Source organism: Pteropus vampyrus, unplaced genomic scaffold, assembly GCF_000151845.1.
Source record: "Pteropus vampyrus isolate Shadow unplaced genomic scaffold, Pvam_2.0 Scaffold261, whole genome shotgun sequence".
Taxonomy (NCBI): domain Eukaryota; kingdom Metazoa; phylum Chordata; class Mammalia; order Chiroptera; family Pteropodidae; genus Pteropus; species Pteropus vampyrus.
In genome coordinates this window covers 3,222,826-3,242,769 of record NW_011889042.1, presented here as the reverse complement: position 1 = coordinate 3,242,769, position 19,944 = coordinate 3,222,826, and the positions used below count along the sequence as shown (strand labels likewise).

Here is a 19,944-nt window from a genome sequence, read left to right as displayed (position 1 = left end):
GGGCTCACTCTCTACAAGGGGCACCAGGCCCCCGGGTCAGCCAGGAATCTAGAGTGGGCTCAGTGGGGAGACCAAGTTAAGTTGAGCTCCATAAATTTCTTTTGGATTTCTCTAACGTTGCTGCTAAGGAATCACCTTAACTAACGCAACTGCCTCTCTTAACCAAATAAACCATGTGTGGACTCTCCCCCCAACCCCTCGCCTCCACTTCCCTTAGAGCACTGACCCAGCCATTGCTGGCCAGAGCCAGAGGCCACTAACAGTTTGAAGGAGAGCTACTGACTACTAATTAAACTGGATTTGGGGCCCCAGGGAAAGTAAGGTTCCTCTGAGACCAAAGTAGACTGAGAAATCTGGGAACTCAGGAGGAGGAAGCTGGCACCAGCCCTTTGTGGAGTCAGATGATGAGGGGTTTAAACCACCACCAAGTGCGGCAGATCCACTGGGGCCGCCAGCACTCCTTCCCTTCCTCCCCTGAAAAACAAGGGTGGTCTAGGGCTTCCACTTGTAGCCCATGCCCTCCAAGGCCACTGCAGCCTCTCCATGGGGTAGGGGGTGGGGCAAAGCTGCTGCCAGCCCATCCTCCATGCAGCTTTAGGACTCAGTTTCCACAAAAGGAGGAAATAACTGAGAGAGAGGAGGTAACGACCCATCCCCCCCTCCAAAATGGATTAAGTGAGCCCACTGAGTCACGTGGCTGCACCAAAACACACACTTTCGTGCCATCAGATATTTAGTGCAGATGAGGGGCCCTGGCTCACAGTCAATTAGGGGAGACTCAACTAGCAAGTCTGTGACTCCTGGGCCTGTTTTTATTTCCTATAACCAAGGCTGGTTATTCGTTGTGGATGTTTTAATAAGTGACCTGGCCTTGAGTCTTTGGTATGCAATATGATTCTTTTCAGTGGAAATTTGCATTTTTAGTTATTGACAGTCAGAAGTTTTTGAAACGTGTAGCTTTGAAAGCAGAAGTTTAACCAGAAAAAAAGCGTTGCTGATCAATGTGTATTTCACCAGTCTAGTCGAAAACACAGCATGACCACATTTGCTGGCCGCGTTTCCTGCCATTACCTCCAAATTCTACAGTACTGTATCAAATCAGCAAAATGAGTTGTACAGCTGCCCTCTCCCCAGCCTCAGGCATGGCTTAGGTGTCAGATTCCCAAGCTGTGCCACCAGCAAGCTGTTTAGCCAGGCCATTTCAAGCATGCTCAGGAGCCCCATGTAGTCATAAAAAGCGAGAGTTAAAAAGTTGGAATAAATCACGTACTCCCCCCATACTTTTATGTTCTCTTCCGGGCACCCCCGACCTGCTACACCCTGCAGAGCATACCTGGATGTCCAGGCAAGACTGGGCGAAGTTTCTGAGTGGCCCTTTGTTTAGGTGATGTCATCAGACCTGGACCCCCACCAGCCTCACTCCCCATCCCAACCAGAGATGGCTCACTTCGGATCGAGGGTTGACTACATCTCATCATCTCATGAATCTGCTGTAATATAAGACAACAGCTTTTAAATGTATATATAACCCATGATTTTGGTTTTGTTTTGTTTTTGTTTTTCTTGATGGTTTCCCTTCCCCTGCTCTCATGTCCCTTCTCCTTTTAAATCTCTTTGAATCACATTCAGTAGTGATTTTGACGTAGTCCAGTAGTCATATAGCTTTAATATCTAGTTAAAAGCTAACCATAGTATAATTGTTATATTAAGGTATTATTTTTTTCTTAAAAAAATTTTTTTTGCTTGTGTTGATTGTGTTCTCACTTTTAAAGGATGCTGAGATGGTAATATTACTCTCAATATTTTGGTACCAATTCTGAGACTGTATGAATTTTCAGGTAGAACTCGAGCACACTTGGAAGCGAAGTCGTGAAGTGTGGAGCGGGAGGTGGGCGTGGACTTTCTACTTTGCATTGTATAAGAAGTGAGATGTAGTAGGCTAATTAACAGACTCGACGGCAGTTCTTTTTTGTGATGTCTCTTTGTTAACCTAAGTATATCTATTTTCGGCAATAAGGTAAGGACGACCATGTTTCGAGTGTCCTCCTTTTCTATAAGTGCTTTTTTTCTGTTGAAAGAGGTGATATTATAAGGTTTTTTGAAATTGTGAATTCTAAAAAAGAAATGTTGTAAATACAATTCCATTAACTACATAGAAACTATTAAGAAAGAGAGAATCAAATATTTTTGTGAGGGAGTCGGTCCCAGGCAGTTTGATGCTCTGTAGAAGGAGAAGGGAAAGGAACGTGAACCAAGCGAGTTACTGAGACTGGAGAACACCCAGCTGCCAGGACGACCCCGGGAAAAGTTAGAACACTGTTTAGCTCCTTTTGTCTGTGTGATAGACCTAAGAACTAACTCTATTAGCATCATACCAGCATATTAACCTCTCGTCTGTGCACAGCTTCAAATGTTACCGTCTAGTTAGATTTTTATTTAAAATATGAAAAACTGCTTTTCCCAAGAAGTTTTTTAAAAACAAAGCTACAATTTTAATATTTAACATATTTAAAGTTTCAAAGCACACCTGTTTGGCTTGGGTGGGGAGGGGTGGGGAGACATCCTTTTTCAGTCTTAATTTTTAAATATTTGATCATTTTCTATTGTCCAATCATTTCAGCACCTCCAAAGGTCCCTAGGACACTTTGCCTCTCTTCTCCCCGCCTGCCCCCCACCCACCCCCAGCTCTGGGGGGCCTTGGGCCAGGAGTGGATAAGCCTGCGTTAACGAAACCTTTTCTCCATTCACTTTCTATTTACAAATTAGGAAAGCAACCTTTTGGTTTATATATTTTTTTTAATACCTCAGTGCTGCAAGGATCACCAGAGAGGCTATGGAAGAATTTTTTTTTTAATTTATTGTAGATGTAAACAGAATTTTAAAAATAAAAAGTATAAACATCGCTGCACTGTGACTGGTGGGAAAAACTGACAGTTTCCTGTTTGCACATGTTAACATTTGGCTGTTATAATATATGGTCCTCAGTTGGGGAAAAATACTTATGATGAAGGATATTTTTTAATTTAACTTTTTTTTAATATTGGTAATAAGTCGGCAACAGCAACTATAGAAGTACAACTCAATAGATGGCATTAAAACATATTGTAGTGTGGATATATATTTTTTCCTTTTTTAAAATGTGATATTGCCGTTTTATTAATATTTTTTAAATTGTTACGTTTATAAATTTGGTACTTAAGGCACAGCCAGTATGAGACACTGAATGCGACATTTATTATAAAGAGCTGCTGCACTCCTATTTTTATAAATTTTACTAACAAAGTAGATTAACGTAGACATTCACAGACATGGTAGGGCAAATGCATCTTCAAACAAAAGGCTCCAAAATGCTAACTCAGAAAGAAAGAGAAAAGGCCTTTTTCAATTCTAATTAAACAACAACATTTAAAAAAAAAAAAATCATGTTCTTTGTTTTTCCAATAAAACGTTAGGTTGTTTGGTGAGATATTTTTTGTTTTTCTTTCTTTCTTTTTTTTTATTTCCAAACAACCAGGTTAAGTAAAATGCTGGGCGCTTTTAAAATATCCAAACTTGTTCAAGTAATAAAATAACAAAATAGAAGTTTTATTTAAAAAAAAAAAAAAAGAAAGAAAAAAAGAGACAATAAATTCCCAAAATTCAGTGTCTAGACTAGGGAATTTAATTACTATTTTGTCCATGTTGGTGATGTACTGTACTACCCTGCCTTTCTCTGCATCCCCTATCACCTCATAGAAGACTCTTTGTTGATCACTGTCTGTTAATAATGTATAAAATGGCTATCTTGTAAGCGTGCTGTCCTGGTACTAGTGTAGTGACTTTTTTTCTCCTCTTTCTTCTAGTACATATTGATAGGTATAATGTAATTAAGGTTTAAAAAATTAGACATAGTTATTCAGATTTAGGACCAGTAAGGATAGAACTTTCTCTTATTTATAAAAAAAAAAAAAAAAAAAAAAGGCTAATCATTTTGGGGCAGTTTTTTCCTTTCAATTTTTTTTTTTCAATTTCAGGTTTTAATTTTATTTTTGCTGATCTGATGTGGTTTCAACTAACCCAAGGTCTCACGATGTTCAAATGCCAGCAGATTGCGGCGTTTTGTAGATTCCCAGCCCCCCCCAACTGTGAAGGGGTGTGCCATACTACCTTAAATGCTAATGCTAGATATGCAAAACTGGATTTTTTTAATTTATTTTTTAAAAGAGGGAGGCATGGTATATTAAAATGATTTTACTAAGAGAAAAAAATATTTTTTTAAGAATGCTCAGAAGAAATTGATAATCTGTGTGAATATGTTTTAGATGTTTATAATACCTTTTGAAGAGACCCAGTAGCCCATAGCACAAATCTCGTGGAAATCTGACATGTTTTAATGTGGCTACCTAGGTTAAGGTTCACGTTAGTCCCCCCACTCATCTAGAAGTCCATTATGAGAGATTTTTGTAAATTATGTTAGCACTGATGTTCAGCCTTGTCTTTGTTTCAGTTAAGCTCAGTGGCGAACATGGGAACCACCTTTCGCCTTCCCTGGGGGAGAAACCCTCTTGGCTGATGGTTTTTCCCTTGGAATCATAATATAGCCACCAGGTGACTTTCTGGCTTCCAGATCCATCTGCCTGGGACCCCCAAACTTCTCTCCTCCCACGCAGGGGAGAGTGAGTGGCATTAGCTCCTGGACCCATTCCTGGTTCTGCCTGGATGTGGAGCTGATGGGGATGACCGAGCTCTTGGTCTCCTGTCCAGGAGATTTCGCACACCTGGTTTGTGGCCTTCCTCACACCCATTGGGAAAACCAAACAGCCTCTCACTCTATCCCAGTCGCTCATTGGCTTGATTCAAACGAAGCCCCGACAGGCCTTTGCGTTTCTATCTTTCATAACCTTCATCTTAATTTGAACTCATAGCTTGGACTTTAAGGTAGCATGGCTCTATTGCTGTCAATTTAATGTTTCACTGCACAGCAATTCACAGCCAGTGAATGTTACACACATCTTACTAGACTAGTATAAAAATCATTGGGTAATTGTTGGTTCTAATGACCTGAAAGGTGTTCTGTTTTACTTTTGTTTTCTTTTTTTTTGTTTGGGGTTTTTGTTTATTTTCTTTGGTTTTTTTTGTTTGTTTGGGTTTTTTTTTTTTTTGGTTTTGGTTTTTTTTTTTTGGTTTTGGTTTTATTTTTTTTTCCCTTCTTTTTTCATTTGGGGATCTTTGAAAAAAATTTGTTTTGGTTCCAAATAGAAAAACAAAACCTGTTTTGATCTTTAGTGCAAACGAGGGCTAGGGACTTAGCCACCACCACCACCACCACACTGCTTCATTCTGCCATTCACTCACTGCAGCATAATCAGAAATAAAGCAATATAGTTTACTACATTTTTTATTGAAGGTCAGCCATGCTTTCTGTATTATATTGCATATGAAATTGTTTACAAAAGAAACACTAACTCATACTTCTCTTTATTGGTTGGGAGTGGCACGCAGGGACAGAGGGAGGCTGGGGGGTGGGTGGGGAAGGGAGAATTTTTTTTTCTTGGATGTGCTTCACCAGCCAAGCTACCTTCCAAGGAAGGCAAAAGCAAGGGGAGAGCAGAGTGGGAGCAGAGGGACAGATGCAGGCAAGCACACTGAGAAGAGACACTGGCAGCCTCCCCCACCCACCCCACCCTAAGCAGAAAAGAAGCAGAAGTCAGCTCAGCCCAGTCCTGGGCTCAGACACTACACTGAGACGCTGTATGTTAAGCAATACTTTAATACTGTAATATGTTTGTTTCCTTTTTTCTTTTTTGTTTTTTACCAAAAAAATAATAATAAGTTAACTAAAGCTCAAAGAAATATAAATAAAACCCACCCCTCTGGGGAAGCAACCTTAATCCAAACACTCAGCTATCAAATAATCAGAATGTATTGTCTCGAACAGGATTTCATTTCCAGGAGGCAGGGGCGCGAGGGGGAGGGGGATGGGGACTGAGAGACAAACGTTCCAGAGCCTCCCCAGAAGGCGCTCTGCTACTGTATCTGTACATACTGTACCATCCCATGTGGAATCTGTGAGTGTCCTCTTGAGTAGCGTGGGCTAGCCAATCTGCCGTTCATGGTGTGTTGTAAACTCGAAATTCCATATGTAATAGGATGCAAGTCTAAGCGTTTCATGTGGACATAAATGTATCTAAATAAAACTTTCCCTAGCACTGTGGCTGACCTCACCCTTACTTTTATACTTTAGTATGAAACTGATGACAACTTTGGTAGTGAGTATTTTTTTTATATATATACATATATATGTATCTATATATATATATATCTCAAGCATCTTTCAGGTCTTTGTGTGTGGCTTTCTTAAAGCCCTGTTGTAAAAAATTACTATGTGGATGGCAGTCTCTCACATCACAGATGTGGAAAGTATAATTTTATATTTGTATTTTCAAATAAATAAGTTTGTGAAAGGTTTCCATCCTCTACTGTGGTCCAGAAATCAATGTGTTTGTCTGACAAAAAAAAAATAAAATAAAATAAACTGTTTTGAACAGAGTCGTTTGGAGTGTTTTCACTTGCAGAAGAGGGCTGGAGTCGGGGAGAGCTGTGGTTTGGTTTAGTGGGGTATCACCAATCACACCTGCCTCCCCTCGCCCCTTGGCATGAATGTTGGCCGCAGGGCCTCTAGCAGAGAAGTACTTTCCCTGTCTCCAGGGAGTTTGTGGGACTGTGTTTATGAAGTGACAAGACAGCATTGCGGTGGAAGAACAGAAGAAAGAGCACCTCGGAACCCATGGGTGGCAGGGAACAGCCACCAAAGGTCCTGTGAGATTGTAGGACCCAGGCAGTAGGAGTGTCCCAAAGGAGCTAAGTGGCTCTCCAGGTTGCTGGCCCCAGCTCGGTATCCGCAGCCTGCCGGAAAACACCGAACCGCGTTCCATGACCCTTGAGTATGGCTGTGAAAGGGCATCGGGAGCCCACCCTTTGCCCTCAAGGAGCTAAAAGTTTTGCTTAATGGACCAAATTTTGTAGAAGCAAAAATAAAGCTGTAGAAATAGATCATGTACGGTTCCTCCACCTTCCGGCTACCAAATAATTGAAACAGTTTGTTGAGGGCAACTCTTAAGACCTGCTGGAAGCAGTCAAGGCAGGACCCGAACCAGGGGAATTCCTTGGCTTTTAAGCACTGGAGATAAAGAACCAGGCCAAGAGGTTTTTAAGGGACAGAACGTGGGGCCCGAGAGTGTCCCTGTGGCTCTTTTGTCAGACCTTGGGTACAGCCCTAGTTCCCAGAGCGTGGCCATCTTGGGTCCCTCCTCCAATTTCTTGTCTCCTGCTTATTCCAGCTTTATCTTATGGGCATTTCTGCCACACGAAAGACCGAGAGGAGAAGTTGGACGGTGCCTCTCTTCATCTGAGGCTGGAGACAGGAGAATTGGGGTCCAGGCCCACCTCTTGTGTGTCCACAGGCAAAGCATCAGCACTCTACACTGTCTTGTCACCTCGTTCAAGGACAAGAGAGTATAATTCCTGTTGTCCTGCAGAGATGAAAGATCAATCCAAGAGGAGTGGGCCAGAGACAGGAAAAAGCTCATCTCCATCCTCTTCATCCTGATTGTTCAGCTTTAAGGAAGATGAGGCCCAAACCCATTCCAGAATCCTAAAGAGAGAATAGGGAACAGGAGCATCACATGTATGCTAGACGGGTCACACATGTGGTCTGGTTAGTCCTGCATGTGCTATGTGATTGTCTACTTTTTAATGTTCAAAGAAGATAGGTAATTTGCCTACAGTCATAGAACCACCGAATGACAGAATTGAGATTTCACCTCCAGGACATCCTGCCCCTGGTTCAAGCCTGGTGACAAAGATTACCATCAGTGTTGAGTGTGCTTGGTGGAGGTGAGGGGGTAACCTAAGTGTCCACCTGAGCCAACGGAATGTACGCAAAGAGGCAGAAAAATATCATTGATCTAGAGAAAACTAAGCTTTCAAGAAGAAACACTGAAAAATAGAAAACAAATCAACGAAAACTAGAAAAAGGGGGGAAAATGACATTAAGACCAAAAGAAGCATAATAAAGGAGTGGAAAGAAAGGGATCTATCATTATCCAAATATAAATGGATTGAATTTTCTACCATTATAAAACAGATGTGTTTAGAAAAAACAAAACTTAGTTATGTGCTGTTATAGAAACACGCAAATGATAAGACTGAAAATAAATGGGTGGCAAAGAAAAAATAGGCAAATGCAAACAAAAAGATCAAGAATTGAAATGTCAGTATCAGATAGGGTGGAACTTAACATTAAAAGCATTTGCTAGGATATTCTGTAATGGCAAAAGACATGATGTATCAAGAGGATATAGAGATGATAAACCCACTACCTCAATTACCAGAACTAAACATTTAAGTCAGAAACTATTAGAACTGCAAAGAGAACTTGGTAAAAATTGAAATACAACTATAGAGACTTTAATACACTTCTCTCAGAACTAGACATGTTTAATAGACATGCAATTAGTAGGTGATCATCAGACTATATATAGAATCTTTAAGTAGATAATGTATTTTTGTTGTATATTTATGAACATATACAAAAATCAACCCAGTACTTGGCAATAATAATAAATAATAATGATTAAGTATTGATTCATAGTAATGATATTAACTGATTCAAATAAGTAGCAATTTTATTCACATTCCATTATCATAATTCAATTAAATTAAAAATTAAAATGTGGCTATGACCATTGTAACTGCACAGAAAATAGGAAGCACAATTCTGTACATCCTTAGATCAAAGAGGAAAATTTTTAAAAATACAAACTGCTTAGAACAGCAACAAAAAGCTCACATTGTACCTGAACCTGTAACATCCTGCAAAAGCTATACTCAGAGGAAAATGCATAGCTTTAAAATTTTTCAATAGAAAATTTTTTTCAGCAAAGACACTTACTATACATCTTAAGGTAGCAAATAGCACCTAAAGAACTAGAAAGAAGAAATTGGTAGAAGCTGAAAGCAGTAATAGAGAAAACAAAGTCATAGAAGGGATAAGTAAATCCAAAAACTGGATTTTTTACCAAGACTAACAAAATAGACAAATCACCTTGAATAAAGGGAGAATGAGCAAAAATACACAATATAGGGAACAAGAAAAGAGACATAACCACGAATAACAGAAAGGAATTAATACTCAGTGGAAACAAATCTAAAATTTAGAGGAATCAAAAAGTTTCTAGCAAATATAAATTACTAAAACTAGTACGAAGTAGAAACCAGAATAAACTTATATAAAATATATTAAACTTACCAATCAGTTTTATCTCAGTGTTAATTCCAATGCTATTTAAACTATTCCAGAAGGTAGAAAAACACTGAAACCTCTCCTGTTTTACAAAGCTGACATAGCCTTGATGTCAAAACCTAATACAGAAATAAGACCGAAAATACATCTACAAACTTATGAACTCAGATACAAAAATTCTAAATACAGAAAGCAATTGCATGCACTATAATAAAGACCACCAAACCCAATGGCAATTGTTGAAACAGAAAGCAATTACATAAAATATAATAAAGACCACCAAACCCAATGGCGATTGTTCTAAATGGTTAAATGCAAAAGTTATTTCAATTAAAATAAGGAAATTATAGGGGTGCTGCATTCACTATTAATACTCAATAATGTCTTAGGGGTTCTAGGGAAAACAATAAGATAAAATAAATCATATAAACATTGGGAGGAAAAAGTAAAAATATAATTGTATTCCTAGAAATTTCAAGATTCCAACTTTCTAAAAATACATAAAAATTATTACTGAGATTGATGAAAACCTTTGGTAAGGATGTGAGATATATATACAAAAATCCATAGAACTGTCCAATGATAAGCACCTAGTAATAAAAATAGGAAAAAAATATTTAAGGATAGATTTTATAAGAAAGGTATATGATCTATGATAATCAAATTATAAAATATTAAAAGCCATAAAACAAGATCTGAAGAATATGGAAAGATCATATTCTCAAATGGAAAGAGATCTAATCATAAAATGTCAGTGCTTCCAAATTTTACGTATACTATGTATAATTCCAATAAAAACCTTCACGGGTTGTGTTTAGTTATTTAAATAAATATTCAAGCTATGTAAAAGAAGAAATGTCCCCAAAATAGAAAGAAAAGTATTTAAAAAGATAATGAATCTTATCTATATCACTAGATATCAAGACTTACCTAAGTCGATTTATTACTTTGTTCTCATCAATGTGGCAGAGGTATAAAAAGAGTCAAATAGATTAGTAGAACTTAATAAATAATTTAGAAATAGAGAAATAAGAATTTAATACTGTATGGTAGATGTACTGAGTAGATTAATTCCATTGAAAAATGATGGATTACTTAATGTATGGCTTTCCAAGTAGACAAAAATAAAACCTGACGTCCAACCTACATTATTCATAAAAAATAAATTCTAGTTATATTAAGGATTTAAATGTAAAACTTAAAAAAAAATTTCTCAAGAAAATCTATGCCATTCATGCATGACCAAGGAGCTTTTTAACTAAAATCAGAAACTCAGAAGCCATAAAAAAATATATCTAACATTATGACATTAAAAATTCTCAAATTTTTCATATGGCGAAGAAATTTAAACTTAAGAAGGACCAGTAAGAGATTTGGGGGAAAAAAATATTTGTAATGCAGAGGACAAAGGTCATAATATATACACAGAGCCCTTACAAACTAACAAGACAAAGGCAAGCCATTAGATACACAGGTGAAAGATAGGAATAAGTGATTTACGGAAGAGCCAATCCAAATGGCTCAATATATGAAACATGAAAGCATGCTCAAAATTACAAATACAGTGGGAAATAAAAATCCAAGCTATACTCATCAGTCTGGCAGAAATTGAAAAGAGCTGTATTTATTACCTGTTAGTATGAGGAAAAAGATGCTCATGTATTGCTGCTAAAAATGCGGTGTTTTGGTCTTTTGGGAAAGCTCGTTCAGCCTTCACTAGGATCATGAGGGACATTCCCCATCTCTCCCTCATCAGGATCATTTGAGATTGCTTAATCAGAAGTGCATTTGTAAGAGCTTTCCCACCTTCCCACATCATCCGCCTTTTCAGAGTCTTGTAATATGAAGAAATGACTATATGTTATTTTCTGAATGTTCTGTACTCTCTCTCCTTCAAGTCCAAGGGATACGTCCATATGTCAAGCCTCCTCTGCCTCAGCTATTGTGGCCTACAGTATTATAAAGGCCCTCTCCCCAGGATTCTTATCACATCCAGTTCGCCAGTCGGTTTTTCACCAATGGTCAGAATTAACTTCAGAGCGGCCAGATGTCATTCCCTTTACCCCCTGAGAGGTTAAATTATTGGGCAGGAAGAAAGCAACAGGTGGAATAGATGCTCCTTGGAGGACATGCATTCCCTGTCTGCAGATGCCCTCTGCCAACCCTCCGAAGGCGGATGGGGGCCAGGGAGTCCCCTGGGGGAAGGGCAGGAGTTTGTGTCTGTACCAAGCAACCTGGCTCTCCTGCTGCCCTCACCACCCCTCCCACAGGTCTCTGGTTAATGGCTGTGACATGTCAATGGACACTCTCCGAGGAGAGAGCAGGCAAGCCGGCCCGCAGCATCCCAGCTCAGCAATCATCACTGATTAAAAACTAGTTACAAAGCAATGAAGATGGAATCCTGCATTAACCAAACGACCCGATGGCCGAGCCCAGATAGATGGCAGCGATTATGAGAGCATCGCTTACGACGTCGGCAAACGTTAATGACTGTTTGAATTTCCAGGAGATTTACAGGGTAGTGACAGCATTTGGCTGCGTGGGACACTGGCTCTGGTTCCTGCCCAAATGTGCTTGTATTTACGGCTTTCTGTGGACTCGTCGCCTAGCCAGAATAGTCTAGCTCAGCTGAGCCTTTAGATGGCTCTAATCTGAATATTTGGGCTTGTGTAAAGTTGCAATTTATCATATTGCCAATTTTCAGAGACTCTGAATTAGCTCAGCCACACTTAATGCTGAAACCATCCCGAATATAATTTAATCTTTCTTTAATGATTCAAAAGGCGCTTTGAAGTCTTGCACTAATCAGAGTCATGGTTATGAATATCAGAACTTGATATTGAAGAAATGTAAAAGTGCCCATAAAAAAATTAGGTGAAGGAGATTATGGAAAATAGCGCATGTGGATGTTTCTGTGAGACTATTGTGTCGGGGGGCATGTGTAAGTACGGTGTGATAGGAAGGCTGACCTGACTAATGCTTATGTCACCACATTCGATGAAAAAGGCAGCCTTTCTCCTGGGCTCTACCTGCTCCCACACCCCTCAAGGAGAATTTGGTCTTTTCTCATTTGGGTCTTAATTGTGCAGATTTGGAGTGAAGGGAAGAATTGTCCTGCCCGGGGAAGGCCCAAAAGCCCAAACAGAATCTCCTCTAATAAGTTAAAAAAAAAAAAAAATAGCAGATATGTAAGGTAAGAGGGAGGGGAAAGGCAAGAGCTTTCTAGAGCTGAATTTAGAAGGTGAGAGTGGAGAAAGAAGCTGCCATGATTGTGAGTGTGTGTCTGTGTGTGTGCGCGTGTGTGTGTACATGTGTATTAAATGAGGATAATAGTGCCTGCTTCATTAGGTTGTTATAAGATCTAAGAAACCCACCAAGTTCTTTCTCTTTCTAATGCAAAAAAATTTTTCAATAGAACCATGATTTGGATTTTTTTTTAAACACTTCAGGAAAGATTTAAATTGCCTTTCAATAATTTTTGGATGTAGATAGTTCCTTGAATATACCCCCACACAGAAACAGGGGCAAGAAGTCGGGAGCAAGAAGGCCTGGCTTCTTAAGGGTTTTATAGCAGTGTCATTTAGGGCGAGAGACACATCTCTTAAGTCTCCCCAGAAGTGATACCCAGTAGCAGGGTCAAGCATGTGGTACTGGGCCAGCCTGGGAAGTCAGCTCCAGAACTACCTGAGGCCATCACTTCTGCACTCACCTCTCCCCTAACCAGGACCCTGGAGGAAATGGAGGCACTTAATCATTGGAGTAGGAACAGGACAATGGGGTGGCTGCTGAAGCCTTAAGAAATAAAAAATGAATTGCTGTGAGTCTGAGTCATCGAGGCAGCTGCATTTATCTCCCCGGGAGCCAGGCCTGGAAAACAAGGCTGTGCATGCGAGCTGGGGCTAGGGCTCTAAAGCAGTCAGTGTGGGAATCTGGGGGCAGAGATGCCTAAGGCCTCCCTTACCATAGACTCCGGCTCTGTAGAATTGCAGGCCAAAGCAATTTGCCAGATTTTGCCAGAGCTCAAATCCTACCCCTGCCTGCCCCCGCCCCACAACCCCTATCAATGGTCCACGAGCATTTAAGGACCCACAGTGTGTACCAGATTCTGCTTCAGGTTGGGAACCTGCCCCCACTGCCGTCCTACCATTGACCTCTCACCGGGATTACTACAATAGCCACCCATGTCCTCCCCTGCCCCATCTACCCCTCAACAGCTGCCAGAGATGGCACGCTACACTGCAAATCTGCCCATCTCACTGCCCGTCAACCATTTACTGGCCTTCTCCATACCCACGAAGAGGTTTCCAATGATGGTGTTTAGCAGACAGGGCCAGAGCTGCAGGTGCTGTAATATGTGGGATGATTCCACATGAGGACATCTTGTCTTGGGTCTGTCATGACCTTCGAGGTCTCAGATGGTATTCATGTAGATGAGAAACAATCTGTAATTATCTGGCCTTTTGTCTAATTTTATTTGACAGTCAAAGTATATAATAACTTTTGCAGGAGTGTAACTACCATGTAAATGAAGAGGAGAGTATGCTTTGTTTCATTCAGAGCTTAATTGAGTTACTCACCAATTCATAAAATCAAGTCATCAATAGCAATGGCCCTCGGTCAGTCTGGATTTATAGTGTCACATTCACGGTGACCGCACACGTAGGAGCATCTAACCGCTTCGTTATGTTCTCTAGCACAATCATTCCCAAATATTTACATATTAAAATGCATACTATTTTATATAAATTATTTACCTTACGTTCCTCCTATATATTATAGATTGAGCATTTTATTGAGGCTTTTTGAAAATACATTTGTACATAAGTTATATTTTTCTAGATTTTTTTTCAGGCTAGTAAAGGGGTCATTACAACGTGTTTTCATAGAAAAAGGGGTTGAGTTCGAAAGAGTTGAGAAGAAAGCTCATAAGCAACTTCTCAAACCTAAGAAGGCCTTCAGACTCTGCTGATCCGGCCCCTGTCTGTAGCTCCCCCCTCATCATCCCTCCAAGCTGGGACCCTGGACTCCAGTTACAAATGACAATACAAACGATGCCATGGAAACACAGCACAGGACCCACCATCCCTGTGATTGATTGGCCTTCCACCCCACATTGCTCAAAGCCGCCATACTCACCCCTTCTTACGCCTCATACAACACACCCATGATAGAAAGACAGATTGGCATCCACCCACCTGACTCACTACTCCCTGGGGGCTGTAACTCCACTGCTGGGTCTCCCAGGAAGGCATGTGGGGAAGCAAGTGAATGATGGTGCTGTTCTGAGAAGGTCTTGAAATGTGGGATAGGTATAGTGTATATAATCCAGTTTGGCACCTGAACTCTTCTCGGTAACAAATTGCCTTACAATTGGAATGGCACTCGAGAGTCACATGCCCAGGCTGAGTCACAGTGGGCTCAGGACAGAAGTGCCCCTCCTTCTTCAGATGTAGGCTGCCTTCCCCACTCACCTGCCTCTGTCCCTGTGACCCTCCAAGGCTTTGCCAACTTGCTGTGGAAGCAGGGTTGCTGCGGCAGACTGTGGGGACTCTGCTGGGGAAAGACAGCTTTGAGTCAGCTCGCAGCTCAGCCTAGTGGTCAAGCCTGGACAGAGACTAAAAGTGGAAACTGGGGCTTGGGCTGGGAGGCTGACGGCAGAAAGTGGGGAGAACATTGGTGGGAAGTCTGAAGGCCCGAGAGCTCTGGAGCCCTGCCCCCTGCAGCCCTGTGGAGCCCGCCAATCTACCCAGTGAGATGAGGGAGCAACTTCTCAGATGAGTTGGTTGCGACCATCTGTTGGAATTTTATTTCAAACTAGCAATGAAGGAGCTATTTCCCTGACAGCCAGTTCCAAGATCGCTTCTGCGGTGAGGACATTTGTAGAGGAAGGGCATCTGAGCCACACTGTGAGAGGAGGCACAATGCAGGAATGTGTGGTCAAGAGCGGAGGGAAAGCTGAGTGGATAAATCTCACTTCCCCGAGGGCCTGTAGATCACGTCATGCAAAGCTATTCTCAGTTCTGTCGAAGACTAGGTGTGGAACAATTTTCTTTCACCAGGAATTGCAGTAAAGACTATATCCAAGAGAAACATGGAATGCGTGTGAATGGATAAATAGGGTAAATTTGGTGAAGTCGGTCTTTTGATGAATTGGTTATGGGGTGTGCTGATATGAAGATGAGTGAGTGTAAGGCTTTCCTGAAGTGCCGGCCAACGAGAGAATCATGCTCTCTCTTGGGGAGTTAAACTATAAATGGAAGGTGAGCAGAGAGACACATCATTTAGCCATGAAAACAGAACCAAGGAGAGTCTTGGGGCCTCTGCTCCTCTTGCAGGAAGAGGAAGTCTTAACCAGTTAACTTCAAGTGTTGCAGCCACAGCCAGGGCATCTGCAAGGTGACAGCGGATATAGGACTGTGAGCCCATGGGTTTCTAGCATTCCCATCCCACACTCACACCGTCCCTACTGAGACACAGCTGCATCAACCTCTCTTAGTTGAGGTAGTTAAACATTTGCTCCATCCAGCTGCTACTTGTTCTGGTTGAAAACGTGCCAAGCAACCTTCTGGTTATAATCTGGCCTCCGAGGTCGTCCCGGATGATGTCAGTGAGCTGGCCCTCTGGAATTGTCCCTCTGTTTTATGTTCTAGGTGTGCAAGCAGAGAAAAGTTCGCTCTCAGCGTGCTGGCGAAACCAGGTGTGCGACCGTGCAAACAGATGGGAGTGAATTCCACGAGACAATGCATGCCTGTCTGAGAGGCCTGCCCCCCTTCCCTTGGGGAGACCCCCACCTTCACACACCCTCTCATTCGGTGCAGTGCTCACTTCTACCCCTGCATTTGGGGATTAAAGGTCTATCTCCCACTCAGCTTCAAGGCAGGTACAACTTACTGGACTTTGTGTCCCTAGCACCTGGCTTCCTGCAAGCATGCAGGCCAGCTGGAAACAGTTCCCGACACATGGTAGGCCCTAAATATAAATGCATGGAGTAAATGAGTGGATGGACCATCTGGTATTTCAGCCCACTCTTGAGCATGGAGCTCAGGCCCATCCCCTCTGAAGCATCTCCTGATGCCTTCGAGGCCCGCCGATGGCTTTCAGATTTCCCGTGATGCTTCTGTTAGTTCTGTGTAGTTGCGAGGATCTTCGAGACTGTCCTGTCCCATGTCCTGCACCACGCAGGCTTTCGAACCTGCCACTCCTGTGTCTAAAGCCAGCGTTGTGATCTTGGGCAAGTTCCTTAACCTCTCCGCACCACCTCAGCCACTCCTTCTGTGAAATAGAACCATGCCGCCAACTATACCTCAGATGGGATAGGTTTTTCTACAGACCACGACAGGCTTTGCTGAAGAAGGGGCATGGGAAGGTAAATATTTTTCAGAATGGTCCTGAGATACAAGCCCCCGCCCCACTGCACCCTCGCCTCCACCCCCACTCCTGACACGGGACGCTTTGAACCGAGCTCCTGCAAAGAATCAAAGGCCCTGTATTTACCGCCCTTCTCCCCCTCCCCTCTCCCAGGAGCCTCCAAGGTGAGCCAACTTGGCCTGACAGCTTCAGAGCCTGTCTTCTGTTCAGGGAGGGGTTGGCACCTCCATCTGGAGCAGGGAGGGACGTGAGCTCTGCACAAAGGAGATCTGTCCTACAACCTTGCTTCCCTCCCCCTCCCACTGCACAGCAGCTGGCTTTCAGGGGAATCAAGTGACAGCCAGACTCCAGGGAACCAAGCTGGTGAGACCAAGTCTGTGGAGTGATCTGTAGTGACAGAGAAGCCTCCGGGCCTGGGAGCCCAGCAGGTACCAGTTAACTCAAAGAAGGACAGACAGTCTGGGGACTGTGGCCTGCTCCTCTGCTCCAGTGGGCACCATCAATTGTCTCCTAATTCCCTGTTCCCATTAGCATTCTGGACGCTGCAAATGACCTTCTATTGTCTTCCGTGCACAGGGCGGATTCTGCCCACTCAGGGCCTCCTTTTCCCTCAGCACACAATGGCCTCCATTCTGGGCACCCGCCCACCTGCCCACCCTCCTCATTAACTCCTTGCAGTTTCCCAAACACATCGAGCAGTGCCTGGTCTCTGTTCTATGGCTCAAGTTGCTTCTTTGGCCTATAATATCCTGCAATATTCTCTTCTCCCTGGCTAACCCTTCCACAGCCCTCTCCCCTCAGCTGTAAGTGGTGGCCCCAGGGAAAGCCTTCTAGGAAGAATGGACGGAGCACCCCTCTCCTGAGCACCCACAGCCCCGTGCTCCCTTCTGCGCCAGCAGGGATCCTGCAGTGGTGGGACTGAGGACCAGTCTGAGCTCCTTGAGGGCACAGATGGACTGTGTCTCCTATTTCTGAATCTCAGACCCTTAGCACAGAGCCTGGTGACTTTTTAATTTTTAAAACACTCCTTTTTGTAGGCACTCACCAAATAAGTGTTGAATTTATTTTTTTATTATTTTTAAAATTATTTATTATTATTTATGCCTGCAGCACTTGGTCTTCCTAGGTGGTCTCCCATCCAAGTACTAATCAGGCCTGACCCTGCTTAGCTTCCAAGATCAGATATCGGGCTTGTTCAGGGTGGCATGGCCATAGACCATGGACGGTGGCTCCACTGGGGTGTGAACCCAAGACCTTCTGCGTGTAAAGCAGACGTGCTAACTGCTACACTATGGAACTACGTCAAATATGTGTTGAATTTAATTGAATTTGGTAGCAGGTTCATTTTTTTCCCCAAGCAGATCTCACCAGATTAGGATTACACTGGAATTTATGTACTGATGAATCATGCATGTGCAGTTTGCTTTTTCCTTTTCTTTCTCTCTTTCTTTTTGATAATAGCTTTGTTGAGATATAATTTATATGCCATACAACTCATCCATTTAATTTAAAGTGTATAATACAATGGTTTTTAGTATCTTCACAGACTTGTGCAATTATCACCACGACCAATTTTAGAATATTTTCATAACCCCGAAAGAGACCCCATGCCCATTAGTAGTCATTCCCCATGCATCTCATGTAGATACCCTCTTCAGCCCTCTCAGGCTTCAACACCCTGTGTCCACACCCCGCTGCCATGTGGACACGGTCCTCACCCTGATTAGGCTCTGATACCCTCTGCTGAGCTGCCCAGTGTTGCCATCTCCCACCCCCACCCAGGCTCTGAAAACCCGCCGCTCACCACTGCAGACATCCTCCTCACCTGGACTCTCACTTCCTGTGCCAGGCCACACAGGGGCTGTCTTCACCCTGCTTGGCTCTGGCACCCCCGACAGAGACACCATTCTGACCCACTCAGTCTCTGGCACATGAGGCTAGGTGATGCATTGATGCCACCAAGGCCATGTCCCCCCACCACCATCCTACCCCACACAGACACCTACCTACTTTGTTTTTTGAAAAGATTAGGTTCTTGGTTCTGTCAACTTTTCACAACTGAGATTTTGCTGATTGCATCCCCAGAGCATCCTTCAATATGCTTTTCCTTCTCTTTTACAAGAAACTGGAAGTTAGATCTAGAGGTTTGATAAAATTCAGGTCCAGTTATTTGGCAATAATACTTTATTGGTAGTGCTGTCTTCTTCCATTAGAGAGCACGCGATATCTGGTCGTCGATGATTTCATGAAGAGTTGCAAATAATATTACTCTAATTCTATTTCTCATTCTTTGTATGAAGGGATACCTTTCATCAACCATTTGTTTACCCTGTGGTTCATATAGGAAAGACAGGAAAGATTTGATTCTTTCTCTTCATTTGCCAGTTTTCAAAAAATTAGTAGAGTCCCTATCGACCTCCAAGAGTGATTAATCAGTGGTTTTTCTTTTTCTTATCTTTGTAAAATTTATTATGAACTTGTGGATTGAAACATCTCTTAAATTTTTTTCTAAATTGCCAGTCAGTAGAGTCAGGCATGGAACAGATGGTATTGCATAGAGTGCCCATATGACCAAATACGATATGTTTTAATCTATTGTAGTTATTATTTTTACTGGTGAAATCATCCCATCTTTGACCAGTAAGAGCCTCTTCAAGTTGCTACTACCTATTAATCTTTGATGTGATAAAATATCCCAGGGTTATCTTGCACATTTCATGCCCCAGAAATAGAATTCATTATTTCTCCAAAAAGCCTAAATTTCCATTTTTTTGGACAGTATTATGTAGAGACCATAATCTTGTATGTAGCGATATTCACTGTTACTGGGGTGGCTATAGTTCTCAGGTCTTTGTGATGGATAGAAAATGGACAGAGCTAAAAAAATAAATAACAACGTATCTCCTGAATTCATATTGGTATTCCCGTTCAGATCCAGGATTACGGGGCTTTTACTTAGCCTTTTCAGTCTTAGATCTGAATAATCCTTTCTTTCACACTGAACATTCCAATTCTCAACAAAACCATCATAATTATTCACTTCCTTACCTCACAATATATAGCCAATAGCCTCAGATGACAATTACCAGCACTATCATCAATACTATGCATATGGATAAACAATTTAAGGATTTTTTGCAATTAGTTTTGTCAAGGTATACCCTCCCCTTGGGATAATAAGCAAATTAATTTGTCTTTAAGTCACTTGAAATAGTTCGTCCCAGTATAATTAGGCTACCATACCAATCAATACAAAGGCTTCTTTCTTTCATTTTGTTTTCACAATTTAGATT

General features: G+C 41.9%; 1 protein-coding gene and 1 pseudogene across 1 annotated transcript in view; one reads left to right on the top strand and one right to left on the bottom strand.

Moving 5' to 3' along the window:
- LOC105302139 (RNA-binding protein Musashi homolog 2) overlaps positions 1 to 6,528 on the top strand; it is a 264,916-nt gene extending 258,388 nt beyond the window's left edge. The window contains exon 11 of the mRNA XM_011375105.2: positions 1,327 to 6,528. The gene's annotated coding sequence lies outside the window, so the exon portion shown is untranslated. The remainder of the gene's footprint in view (positions 1 to 1,326) is intronic.
- An 11,224-nt stretch (positions 6,529 to 17,752) lies between these two features.
- On the bottom strand, positions 17,753 to 17,868 carry LOC111729456 (annotated as a pseudogene).
- Between the last annotated feature and the right edge of the window lie 2,076 nt (positions 17,869 to 19,944).